The sequence below is a fragment of the Panthera pardus genome, unplaced genomic scaffold, assembly GCF_024362965.1.
Source record: "Panthera pardus isolate Hobbes unplaced genomic scaffold, ASM2436296v1 HiC_scaffold_13, whole genome shotgun sequence".
Taxonomy (NCBI): Eukaryota; Metazoa; Chordata; class Mammalia; order Carnivora; family Felidae; genus Panthera; species Panthera pardus.
This window is the reverse complement of record NW_026526688.1, coordinates 123,317,315-123,331,115: the sequence shown is the minus strand read 5'-3', so window position 1 is coordinate 123,331,115 and position 13,801 is coordinate 123,317,315. Positions and strand designations below refer to the sequence as shown.

Sequence of the window (13,801 nt, the reverse complement as noted above, 5' to 3'; positions counted from 1 at the left end):
TGCCCTCTACTGATAGAGCTCAGAAAAAAATTATCTACTTCACATAATTAAAAATTACAATGAATAAAGGTGGTTTCTATATTTCTTCTATTTAAAAGTATACAACCAAATCTTATCTAAGAAAATATTTTTACTATATTTTCAAGTTTCTATTAATCAATAAACTACCTTGTTTCCAACAAATAAGCTTCAGGATATATTTTATTTCAAATACAAATATTAGAAAATGTAAGAAATTAAGTTTTAGCCAGATACTTTATAACAGTAAAACTTAATTCAGAAAATACTCATAGTGACTTTTCTATTATCTTAAACACATTTAACTTGATATATATATATATATATATATATATATATATATATCAAGAATTTAAACACAGTACTATATATATTTACAAAATATATACAAGCGTTATTTAAATATATATCAAAAAGTAGTATATATTAATCATCAAAGATTTTAGTAATCTTATACAGTACTTTTCATACTATTAAAAAGTTTCAAATCTTCTGTTTCATATATACCTCTTCTACTTTTTTACAATGTAAAGAATTATTCCTTAATTTATGAATTACATACTTGGATATATAATAAAACTCTATCAGGAAATCCTGTCATCTCTATCATTATATGTCTAAAACCAACCCCACTTCTCTCCATCTCCAAAGACATCACTCTGATCCAAGCCTCAATCTCTTACCTGGATTATTGTGAAATCTTCCTAACTTCCCCCCTGCTTCCACCCTTATCCTCCTTCAGTCTATTTCTCAACATGGCAGCTAGTGATGGATCCAGTTAAGGTCCTGAGTCATACTGTACCACTCCTCTTCTTGAATCCATCCAGTGGCTTCCAATCTCATGTTGAGCAAAAATCAAGGTCTTAATATGATATGAATTTCACCCCCCAGACTCACTATCAGCACTCTAACCTAATCTCCTATTACTTTCCCATTTCCCTTTTTTTTTTTTTTTTTTTTGTTTCATTGTATTTATTTTGACAGAGAGAGGGAGAAATCAAGCACAAGCAGGGGAGAAGCAGAGACAGAAGGAGAGAATCACAAGCAGGCTCCATACTGTCATCACAGAGACCCACCTGGGGCTCAGTCCCACAAACTGTGAGATCATGACTTGAGCTGAAATCAAGAGTCAGGCACTTAACCAACTGAACCACCCAGGCACCCTATTTCTCATTTCCATTCACTCTGTTCATCAATAAGATCTCAGGACCTTTGCACTCTGTTTGAGATGTTCTCCTAGATAACTCCAGGGCTCACTCCCTCATTTCAATCATAACACTATTCAATGTTACCTTCTCAATGAGTCATTTCTAGGCCACCCAATCTCAATTTAATTGCCTCCCCTAAGTAACTCCTACCCCCTTTCCTACCTATTTTTTAGCCTTATCATGTTTTACTATCCAAAATACAATTTTCTGCTACATTGTAAGCTCCAAGAGGGCAGTTATTTTTTGTTTTGTTTGCTCCTGTATCTTTACAGTACAGAAGACTATGTGGGGCATAGTAGGTGCTCAGTTAATATTTGCCCGAAGAATGGATGAAAGGATAAATGTATGCATTGAATCCTACATTTTCACTGATCATATAATGGATTTGGAGATAGGTTCCTCTGGGAAATAATGTGACTCCAAATTAGAGCAATAGCTAGTTCTAACCATAGTAAAATATCTTAAAGCCTACATATTAAATAATAACAATAACACCTGGGAAATTTTTATTGAGGATAAATTCTTATACACAAGTACCTATTCTTATTAATAAGTTTGAATCTAAAAATGTGTATGAAGGTCCATGTTATCTTGTCTCAAATGAACAAGTCTATGCCATTATTTGGTGGCTGCTAGAAAAGATGCACTTTGGCTATGGAATAAGATTGTTTTTAAATCTACAAACTTATAGGAAGTTAAGTTTAGAATTAAAAAAAACTTCTACATAATTCTATTCATACAAACCTATGAGATACATATCAAATATAGAAATATAGAGAACATAACTTGAAATATACCATATTAACCTATTTTCTTAAATGTTACCATTATGCTATATCCATCTTCTACATATAGGCAGGCTTGGTATAAAATAATCAGCTACTGACAAATTGGGATTACCTTCCTACTGTTATAAACATCGTGTTAGTGCTCATTACTATGGATCACAGGGAAAAGACTTAAGTGTGAATAATGAGATAAATGAATATACTTAGTCTTGGGTTTATTCTGCATAAAAGCAGAAATGAAATCTTGACCTCTTCAGTGAATATCTTTTTCCTTTTTTACTGTTTTTTCATAAAGTTCCTAATGTTACTGAACTTTATTTCATGAAAATAAGATATAGTAGTAAAATTAGCTCTTGCTTCTAAAAAGTTAGGCTTAGGACAATTAAAAAAATTTTTAAATAGAGGACTATGAGACACTGACCACTCAGGACAAGCCTCCATTTATGACAATATAAAGGTGAAAAGACTTTGAGAAGACCAAACCCTAGGCACTGGCTGAAAATGCTGTAATATTTATCCTGCTTTTTAAAATTGTTATCAACAGACTACCCACATTAGTATCAACCTATTAAATACATAGTTCCCTTCACCACAGTGTCTCATCTGAGATCTAGTGAGCAGAATCTCACTGAGTAGAGGAATCCACACTTCTAACAAGCCTCACAGATGATCCTCATGTATAATAAAGAACCACAGCTCTGTCCAAAAGGGGATTACAGCATCTTCTGCTAAGTACATACACCCCAAGGGAGAAGTCCTAGATCTAAGGAGTATTCTGCCTTGGAAACGGAAGCTAAAGATTATTAAGGCGGGTTGTTTATGGCATCTTTTCATGTGTAACCTAATAAAAATGGGCCTCTTCTTTTAAATAAAGTATAATCATCCATTTGATCAGATGGCATGCAGGGATTAGGGGGACAGGAAAAAGCCATACGGTTCTACCTTTACTCCTTTACCTTGGGAGTCACCATCAGAGATGATTATTCTTTTAATTAAAAATACTAAAAGTTTAGAGGTGCCTGGGCTGCTCAGTCAGTTAAGTGTCCAACTTTGGATCAGGTCATGACCTCGTGGTTCATGAGTTCGAGCCCCACGTTGGGCTCTGTGCTGACAGCTCAGAGCCTGGAGCCTGTTTCAGATTCTGAGTCACCGTCTGTCTCTGCCCCTCCCCACTCACACTGTCTCTTTCAAAAATAAACAAACATTAAAAAAATTTTTTTAAACATTAAATGTTTACTATGTGCAAAGCACTGGTATATAGTAATAAGTGAAGCATGGGGTCTACTTTTGAGAAGCTCACACTAGGTTAATGGCTCTAAAACTAGGCTGCACAAGATGATCATTTGGGGGATTTATAAAAATAACAACGACTCAGTCCACTTTATTCAAATTAAAGACAATCGAAATGAGACCCAGACATTTTTTTTTAATTTAAAGTTTTCTGGTTCATTTGTTTGTTTGTTTGTTTGTTTTGTCTTATTTTTGTTTTGTTTTGTTTCCCCTGCAAGTAAATCTTTATTTCTATGGTTTTACACAACTCGTACATCTACTACAGAGACTTGGGGAATCTGGGACTCTGCTTTCACAGAATTATTTTATCTTGTCTCTCCAGAAATTTTACCTTATTTGTTGTTGTTGTTATAAGCAAAATCAACTTACATAAGGATTTTTATTAAAAACAACAAATGATCCTAAATCTCTAATGTCCATTAAATCTTTCTAAAATCTAAATTTTGAATTTTTCTTGAATCTTTTTGAATCTTTCTTGAATCCTATGTTCTTTTTTAATTTTATTTAAATCCAAGTTATCTAACATATAGTGTAATAATGGTTTCAGGAGTAGAATTTAGTGATTGATTTATCACAAATGCCCTCCTCAATGCCCATCACCCATTAGTCCATATCCCCACCCAACACTCCTCCAGCAACCCTCAGTTTGTTCTCTGTATTTAAGAGTCTCTTCTGGTTGCCTCCTCTCTGTTTTTATCTTATTTTTCCTTCCCTTCCCCTATGTTTATCTATTTGATTCTAATGTGCAGCCAGAATGGAGACCTAAATCAGTTTAAAAATCACATTCGTAGGCCTCATCCAGGTACACTTTCCAATGGTTCTGTAACCACCACTGTTTCCTAGAGTTTCAGAGCGCCTTCATGTAAATTAAGGACTACAGTAAGACCAGGTAACCAGGTATTTCTTTCAGCTCGCATTCTATAATTTTAACTTCCGCGGTCATATTTTTAATTCTCAAGTTCGCTAATTCTCTAAATCTTTGTTCATGCTTGCATTATCCTCCATATTTCCAAGGATATTAATTATAATTTTATTTATAGTTCTGCTCTCTTTATTGTCTGTTTCCTTGGAGTTTTATTGATGTTGCATTTTTGTTTGTCCTTGTGTTTTGCATTGGAGGATTTCCTCAAATGTCTGGTGATCCCTTGCTCCCCATTCAGATTTAAGAGTGAGCCAATAAAAGAGCTGATTGAAAAATTCATATGTGGACAGATTTGCCTTGAAAGCTATTGGACTTCATTATGCTGTGATGGAATCATAATTCATTAGCGGGTCCCCAAATATCAGTCTTTTCTCAAGTCTGATGACAATTTGGGTGAGTGGGAATGGTACCTGGAACTCTCTCGCATTCTGCATATAAACTTCCACTTAAACCCTCCATTTTCTTCTTGTCTTACTTATAATTATGCAAAATTAAAAACATGCAAAAAAAACATAAAGCACAGTTGAAGAAACTCCTACATACCCTTCACCCAGGGTCAATAATAATTCTCAACTCATGTCCAAATTTGTTTCTTAATCCTATCAGCTTCCCCAATTCTAACTCCAATGTTGTAGAGGAGAATGCAAAATATAATGTTATCAATACATACTTCAGCATGTATTTCTAAAAGATAAGGGACTCATTTTAACATAAACACAAAACCATTTTTCCAACTTAAAACAATTATTTGATTCTTTATTTATTCAGAGTTCTAATTTTTGTGACTGCCTCAAATTTATGTGAACAATAATGAAAATAATTTTATGTTTGTCTTAATCAGAACCCAATTACAGTCCACACTTACAAGGGGCCAATATTTTTAAGTCTCTTATCATCTTATAATCTATAGGTTCTTCTCCATCACTTTATTTTATTCTCTTTCAATTTATTTGGTGAAAAAGCTAAGTTTTTGTCCAATTTCTGAGAATTCCCCACAGTTTGTATTTTCTTGACTATCTATGTGTCTCCTGTCCCTTGTACTTCCTGTAAACTGGCAGTTTGTTGTAAGGGCTTGATCAGATTCGAATTCAATATTTTTTCAAGATTACTTCATTGGTAGCCCTGTATACTTCCACCAGGAGGCACATATTATAACTGATTCTATCTATTCTATAATGTTAGCAGTCATTAATGATAACTGACTAGATCTAGTCATTCAGTAGGAATTCTAAAATGATAATATAATTCTATAATTCCTTCTTATTTATTGCCTGAAATACTTCTATAAAAAGAGACTTCTCTCATGAATTATTTAGTTACCCTAAGATACAGTTCATATAGGAAAAGCAAGATAAATGCTTGGTTGTTTTTTTTTTTTTCTTTCCTTCTATTTACCAGTTTCAAAATACCAAGTTAGACTCTTGCATCTTCCAATACTAATCAATGAGTTTTTAAAATTCTAATTTTAAACTCATGGATTTAAAAAGATTTGAATGATTGTAACTCATTGGAGTTGTATTGCTTGTTAAGACTGAATTCATCCTATATTTGGTTGGTGGGAACCTATTTAAATGAGCCCCTGAGTCCTTTTGATATGACCCTGGGTAGTCTATCATAGCCACCCTGCTTTCTGGTATAACAATATGCTTTAGGTTCTTCAGATACAATTCCTGCTCCAAACCTGGAATCAGCCATTTCTCCAAGGAGCTTTCATTCTTTTTATCTGGAGTCTAGAAATACCCTCCATTTTTGTTACATCATCTCACGCCTTTCCTCTTTTATCTCAATATCCCTAAATCCAGAGGCTCTCTCATTTGATTTCTCTGCCAACAGACCTCACATCTTCTCCTGCAGTGGGGGTGAGAAAGTTGTCCAGCTATAGGAGATTGTGCTTCGTATCCAGATTATCACCAATCCTGCTGTTTTCAGTCCCACCTGCCACCTTCCAATGTAATTAATATTCCTGGGCTTTTTGAAGGTACTATAAGGTAAACTGGCTTTCTTGGTGGCATTCCTCTCCGAAGGTATTCACATAGTAGCTTCCTCCACTCTACCATTTTACATTTACCCATCAACTTTTACATTTACCATTTGCCCATCCACTTTACAGTTTTGAAAACTGAAGATATCTTTTATCTATTATCATCTCTTCTCTCATTCTTTTTGTGTTTGTAGTATTGCACCTTTCATATTCTTTTACTTATTAATTTAATGGTGCTTTGGGAGTATTATGGGCTAAACTGTTGTCCCTCCAAAATTCATATGTTGAAGTCTTAACGCCTAGTACTTCAGAATATAACTGTATTTGGGGATAAGGACTTTAAATATATAATAAGTTAAAATAAGGTTTTTAGGGTTGGCCCTAATCTTATGTGACTGGTTTCTTCATAAGAAAAGGAATTTTGAATATAGACATGACTGTGCACAGTGGAAAGATCACATGAAGATGCAAAGAGAAAATAGCTATTTACAAGCCAAGGGCAGAGATCTCAGAAGAAGTCACGGACAACACCCTGATTTCAGACTTCTAGCCCCCAGAACTGTGAGAAAATAAATTTCTTCTGTTTAAACCTCCCAGTCTGTGGTACTCAGTTATAATAGTCCTACCAAACTAGTAGAGGGACTGTAGCAGGATTCTCACACAGAGATGGTGACACGGAGGATTTTCTTTCCAGGAAGCAACTTTATTTGTGCCAGCACCACTCAGCTGGGTTTATACCCGAAGAACCGTGCCCTGAATGCCACGGGGTGTAGTTTTATATATATATATATATATATATACATATATATATTTTTTTTGTCTCCTATATATGGTAACCCACAAACATGAAGTCTGATTAAGTGGTCTCATGTCACAAGGTCATGAGGGATGTTGTTATGTACATGTTTAACCAGGTTGCCTTGAGGCTTTTCTTTTGTTTTTGTTTTTATTTTTGTTTTTCTCCTTAGGGAGGGGATGCTACCACAAGAGGAAGCTAAGATATAAGCATGGATTCAATCTATCTTGTTCAACCAGAAGTCTGTCTGTCCCATTCCACAAAAACTAAAAATATAAAGGATTTCATGAAACCAGAAATGTAGCAGAAAATATAACACTGGTACCAGCCAAGTCTAAGCATTGTGGTGATGGTAATTCTTAGAAGGAAAAAGTTAGCTTTACAATTTTTGACACCTAATAGTTCAATAATATTAATTGAATAGATGGAACTACAGACGGATGAATACCATCCATAACTTTTGACTTTTCTGCATCTCTCTTTGAAATACAGAAGATAGTTTGCAAGATTTCTGATATTTGCACAGAACGTAGTAGCATGCATGTAGTGTCTGAACTTATGTCATGGACTTAAACTGATTATTCCAGTATAGAACTCAAAATAAAAAATACTCAAACTGACAATATTATGATTACCAAATGAGATTTGGTGCAGTAAGATTTAGAGAGAACCCTATTTTTAAGATTTTCTTTGTTTCAGGGAGCCTGGGTGGCTTAGTCGGTTGAGTGTTCAACTTCAAACAGGTCATGATCTCGCAGTTTGCGAGTTCAAGCCCCACATCAGTCTCTGCACTGACAACTCAGAGCCTGGAGGCTGCTTCGGATTTTGTGTCTCCTCTCTCTCTGCCCTTCCCCACTCATTCTCTCTCTCTCTCTCTCTTCCTTTCTCTCTCTCTCTCTCTCAAAAATAAACATAAAAAGGGTTTTTAAATATTTTCATTTGTTTCTATACACTTTAGTTTCATATCTAATTTAATTGTTGCTCATTCTTCCATTTTGAAAATGGCCTCATTCTAAAGTTTTATCATCACATATCCAATACCCTTGCTATAATGCCATGACATTGCAGAAAAGGTGTGTGGGGCGGGAGGGGGGGGGGTTGAATGTCTTTTTACTAGCATCCATCTAGGTATCACAAAAAGGGTTTTATTAGTTTAGAGGCTTTTCTTAGTCTATAAAACTCTCACTTCTGCAATCAATATTTTCTTAATGCTTTTAGCTCTCCCTATCTTTGATCCTTCTTACAAAAAAATGAAGAAACTTTAATTCCCTATGTTTACTGAGCACCACTGTGTGGCAGGCACTATATTCCTGTGTTATATTCATATATATATATATATATATATATATATATATATATATATATTCCTATGCTGTATTCCAATATATTCCTATTCCAATATATTCCTGAGTTACCTTTAATCCTTAAATATCCTGCAAGATAGACACGATTGAAGTTTGCCCAATAGGAAAAATGAGATCCAGAGAGATTAAATAACTTAGCTTTAAATACAACCAGTAGGGACACAAACGAAACTAAGGTCTGAGTAACTACAAGCCCCTCTTTTTTTTCCCCCAAGAAATATTACAAAAATGCGATATTGCAGACATCATGACAAAAATGATTGAAAACAATGATTAAAAAATATTTATTAACCTATTATTTAGTAACATGCCCTGTTTTATTTATTCTGGAATGCAGCCAGATAAGTGATCCCAGCTGATACCATATGGATTAGAAAAATGAGGCAATTGAGTCCAGCAAAACCAGAGAATCATTGTACTTGTGAAGGTTAATTCCAGTAGACCTGGAATTAGTGTGAGTTGTTTTGTTAAATTATCTACAAGGCACTGATCTTTGGTAAAGATATGAAACTACTGACTAATAGTCTTGCTTTGCAATTATGGCTCCCATAAGTTTCAGAGTGGTTTGTACCAGCTTGTCAGCATTGTTTATTAATAGCAGTGAGATTGATGATTTGCCCCTGGCCTTGGTGAGACTCCTGGAGGGCTTTACTATTGGTACTGGTTATTAAGCAAAATATCCCATGTGGCCAACAGAGTATAAGAAACTGTGGAAAGGTTCTGTTTTGGGCTCCCAGATTCTGAGCTGTTCATGAATGTGTTCATAATGCATGTCCTGATATGGCATTAGAGAAGGAAGACAATTAGAGCTCACTCTTGACTTCTCTGGAACCCTTGTAGCCTTTAACTATGAAGAATATTCTTACTTTAAAGTTGTTGATATTTGTATTTTTTTCCTGCAATGGACTGTACCTTTAAGCACTGTCATTTTGGGCCCTAAGTCTTTAGCAATCAAACCCTATGTGTCACTATTAGTGCAATCATGAAAAATAAATTGTTTTTGTTGTTATATTGTTATTATTTTAAGACACTACATTTTAGGGTGACTGGTTATGCAGCAAGAAATTACAGAAATGTTACTAATATTTACTAGGCGCCTACTATTTGCCCAGCATTCAGCATTCTGTATCAATTCACAGATACAGAAACTGTCACAAAGAAATTAAATTAATTCCAAAAGCAACAGAGTTTCTATGTACTTGAGACAGATCTTATTGGTTGCTACCACAATCCCAATTTCCAACCTCCCTTTCCACAGCCTTCTGCCAGATAATGGGGCCATGCAACACAGTCCTGGCTAATAACTGTAAGCACTTGTCCAATAGAGAAAACAGAAGCCAGAGCAGGACTGGAAGAAAGACAAGTTCAATATTGAAATGTTAGTTTTCTTGTTGTTATAAAACTTCAAGGTAGAGATGTCATACATACAGTAATTCATGGAAGACTAGAGCTCAGTGCAGAGTTCAGGGTGTAAATACATACTGGAAGCAATCTGTATATTTGGAAATGATCAGTACTTATACGTGGTACCTGAAGCCATGAAACTAAATGTGGCTTCTGGGAACATTGTATAAAGAAAGGGCAAAGAATATTATGTAATATTTGTGATTCTTTTATATTATATATTTTATATCATTTGTTATTTTATATTAATTTTATATTATATTCTTAATACCACTAATCTTTTTTAATGGTGTATATGAATTAATGAATCATTCTAATCTTCAGACTTCATTCTGATAATTTTTCAATCACTTACCATATTCTTCAGCTAATAACTAGACTAAATATTTTGACAAGATTGATGATTACCCCATTTTCCAAAGCTAATTAAATGTATCTATTCTAATTCCTAAAAACAAGATTATATTCTGCTTCCTTTTTCTATTTTTGACACAATATAATAAGGAGAAACAAATTTATAAGCAACTTAAAGTGAAAGTTTGCAACTTAAAATATTTTCAGTATGCTTATATCAAAATCATTTTTGCTATATAATTATACTTAGCATTATATTCTTAATAAAAGAAAATAGGGGCGCCTGGGTGGCTCAGTCGGTTAAGCGTCCGACTTCGGCTCAGGTCACAATCTCGCGGTATGTGAGTTCGAGCCCCGCATTGGGCTCTGTGCTGACTGCTCAGAGCCTGGAGCCTGTTTCAGATTCTGTGTCTCCCTCTCTCTCTGATCCTCCCCCGTTCATGCTCTCTCTCTCTCTGTCTCAAAAATAAATAAACGTTAAAAAAATTTTTTTTAAATAAATAAATAAAATAGCCTCTTCATTTAAATATATTGAATAAGTATGTTCCAGACATAGTTAACTCTTTAAGTGACTAATTATAATGACTGATTAGCCAGAGAAATATATAATTCTGACTTGAGAGTATAGAAAGGAACATGTGTCTATTATTTCCATTTTCATAACTGCAATATAAATTTTGGATCATTTAGACAGCATAATACCTTCTTTCTGATGTCAGGAAACAAACACCCCGTGTGTGATTTTTTTTTTAAGAACAAATTAAACAGAACCAAATCAAATAAACATGGTATGAAAAACTCTAAGTGAACAAAATAGATTTGAAAAGTAACTGTATTAATCAATAACAGCACTATAAGTGTCACTGAGTCTCAGATACAACACTTTGGTTATACATCACTGAAATTAGAAAATTAAGTAAGTGACAGGAAATACATTGTAGGATAAATCATAAACTAGTTAGCTTACCATATGTTCAGTAACAGAAATAAAAACAAAATAGCTTTTCCATGTATATCTAGAAAGCATATCAGGAGAGGCAGAATTCAAATATAAGCTGCTAGGTTTGACTATATATTGTTGCTTTGGAGGATGGGGTTATTTTATGCAGTTTCAATTATTCCAACATGAAATTGAGCAAGGCTGATGAAAAGCTACTTAGATTCCTTAATATATCTGCTGAAATAATAGTTCCTATCAACACTGGTGTTTGGTGTTTACCAAAATATGGTAAACCTGAAGCTATCCTGCCAAGTTCTAAACTAGAGTAAAGGTGACTAAATGTGGCTATCCTGAAAAATATTACACAATGACCAACAATTATGTAAGAGTGTCGTGCTCAAGTATCTTTGACCAAGAGAAAACATATACAAATAGATTATATAGTTTTCCCATAATTACTATACCTTATATGATGGATTATCTAGTAGTAGTCAAGATTTATAATGCCTATTTTAGTAAATTAGTGCCATGTAAATGTTCAGAGTTCATTAACATTTATTACAGTGCAATGCAACATGAACTTCTGAATAGTTACTTGAGTATATTCTTCCTGCTCTTTGCAAACCCAAATTCCTCACTTTAAAGGAAAAAGAAACAATAACACTTAATGAATAATACATAGAAAACTGAATACATCCAAATAAAATAATGTTAAAAGTTCCAAATCTTAAATGGAGCTAAAGGACCACATAAGATTAATTGATATTACATTAACAAGGATGAAGAATTCAAATGTCTACTTGGAGCCAGGCAGGCAAATAAGAGTTGCATGGAAAATAGTACACTGGAGATCACTCACCCTCACTCCCAGGGGCAGCATTTAATCAGCTCCAATTGATTGTTGTTAGGATGTTAGGATGTTGTTGGTTTTTTTTGTTTTTGTTTTTGTTTTTAAGAAAAGCTGAAAATCTGGATTTGTATATGAAATGCTACAAGTTACAAATGTTGGCAATCAATTCCATTGTTTTATAACTACAAGTTGGCCATAGTCCACTTGATTAAGTTCAACCCACTGACTACTAGATTCCACTCTGCTTAGTCTTAGTCTAAATATATTAAGAATATACCTCCTTATATAAATTCCTACATACACCTTGGAATATCACAAAATGAAAGGTTTGATAAATGAGCTGGATTTTTCCATGCCTTGTTGCAGTATCAGGATGAAATTATAATGTTCATAATCACAAGTGATTAGCAGAGACTGGATCTTTATACACATTGATAGTTCTGAAACTAGGATTGTCTTGGTTTGAAGTAATCTCTGAAATGCTGTAGAGGGAAGGGACCCAATTACTCATACTTACTTTCACTAGATTACTGTGCAGTGATCAGACTACTGAATCACATCAAGGCACTGCCTGATACCATGAAGAGTCTGTTTTGTCTTCACAATTCTTATTGCTATGAGAGAGTTGATCTAACTTCCTGTGACATTCACAAGTTAGTGAACACAATAAATCAGAACTTTCCATACTCCTCTAAGAAGTGTATGGGGATATGTTGGTGGCAACCAAAAAATGAAGTGTGAAAGTAGACTCAGTTGGACAGATTTGTAGACCCCCCTGCACAGATAAGGTTGTAGATCAAGTCATCAAGTAATGAAAGTACCAGAATAAGAACTTGCACTGACTCTGTGCCATGGAATGTCAATATGGATTTCATAGGGATGGGAAGGTCAAGAAGATGACGGGGAAATTCTAATTCCCTAAATTGAGGATAGTTGTGATTACCCAAGAGCACTGAAACAAGATATTTAATACCCAAGATTAAGGAGATTCTTTGCCTATATCTTCAATTGCAGTGTTCATAAAGTTTGGCACCTATGTACTCCTTAATGGGCAATTAGTGTAAATGAAGAACATCAATTTAAGGCAAATTTTAGAAAATATGTTTCTTAATTTTATTGATAAAAAATAACCATTATGTTTTTAAATTAACAATAAAATAGGTTTTATTTCGATGAGAAGGATAATATTGTTTTCAGTCTTTCACCAAGGTAGCACTATGCAACTCAATGGGAGATAGTTTAATTTATAATTAGGTTACATTTGCAATTGATTTCTCATGCTAGCTTCTACTAAATTAGAAATCTTAAATTCACAATCATAGATCATTGTAAATGTCATCAAGTGTTTCGTGCTTGCCAGATAAGTCTGGATATTCATATTAAACACAAATGGCCCAGAAATTATGGAGAGATGGCTCACTGCAGACTACTTTCAGCACTCTAATAGATGATAAATTCTAACATTTTACAGCCAAATGCTGGAAGGTTGGATGTTTCAACTTGGAAGACAACAGTAAATGTATTTCTAATTCACTCTTATTTTCAGTTCTGGAAATTATTTCTTCATGCTCTGTTGCAGCATTTGGATGTGGTTTATATATTAGTTAAATAATATGTCATCAGTTTCTTTCTCCAAAAACTAAAAGAGACATTGAGCTGGGAAAAAGTCCAAATGTCAGACTCAAGCGATTATATTGCAGCTTCATTGTCTTTAAAAATCCAGAGATATATATTGTAAACCCCGAAGCAACCACTACAAAATAAAGAAGTGTAGCTAGTAGGGGAGCCTGGGTGGCTCAGTAGGTTAAGCATCCAACTTTGGCTCAGGTCATGATCTCACAGTTTGTTGACTTTGAGCCCTGAGTCAGGCTCTGTGTTGACAGCTC

General features: G+C 34.2%; 1 protein-coding gene across 1 annotated transcript in view; it reads right to left on the bottom strand.

Moving 5' to 3' along the window:
• STPG2 (sperm tail PG-rich repeat containing 2) overlaps positions 1-13,801 on the bottom strand; it is a 614,851-nt gene that overhangs the window by 486,519 nt on the left and 114,531 nt on the right. The gene's annotated exons all lie outside the window — the stretch shown is intronic.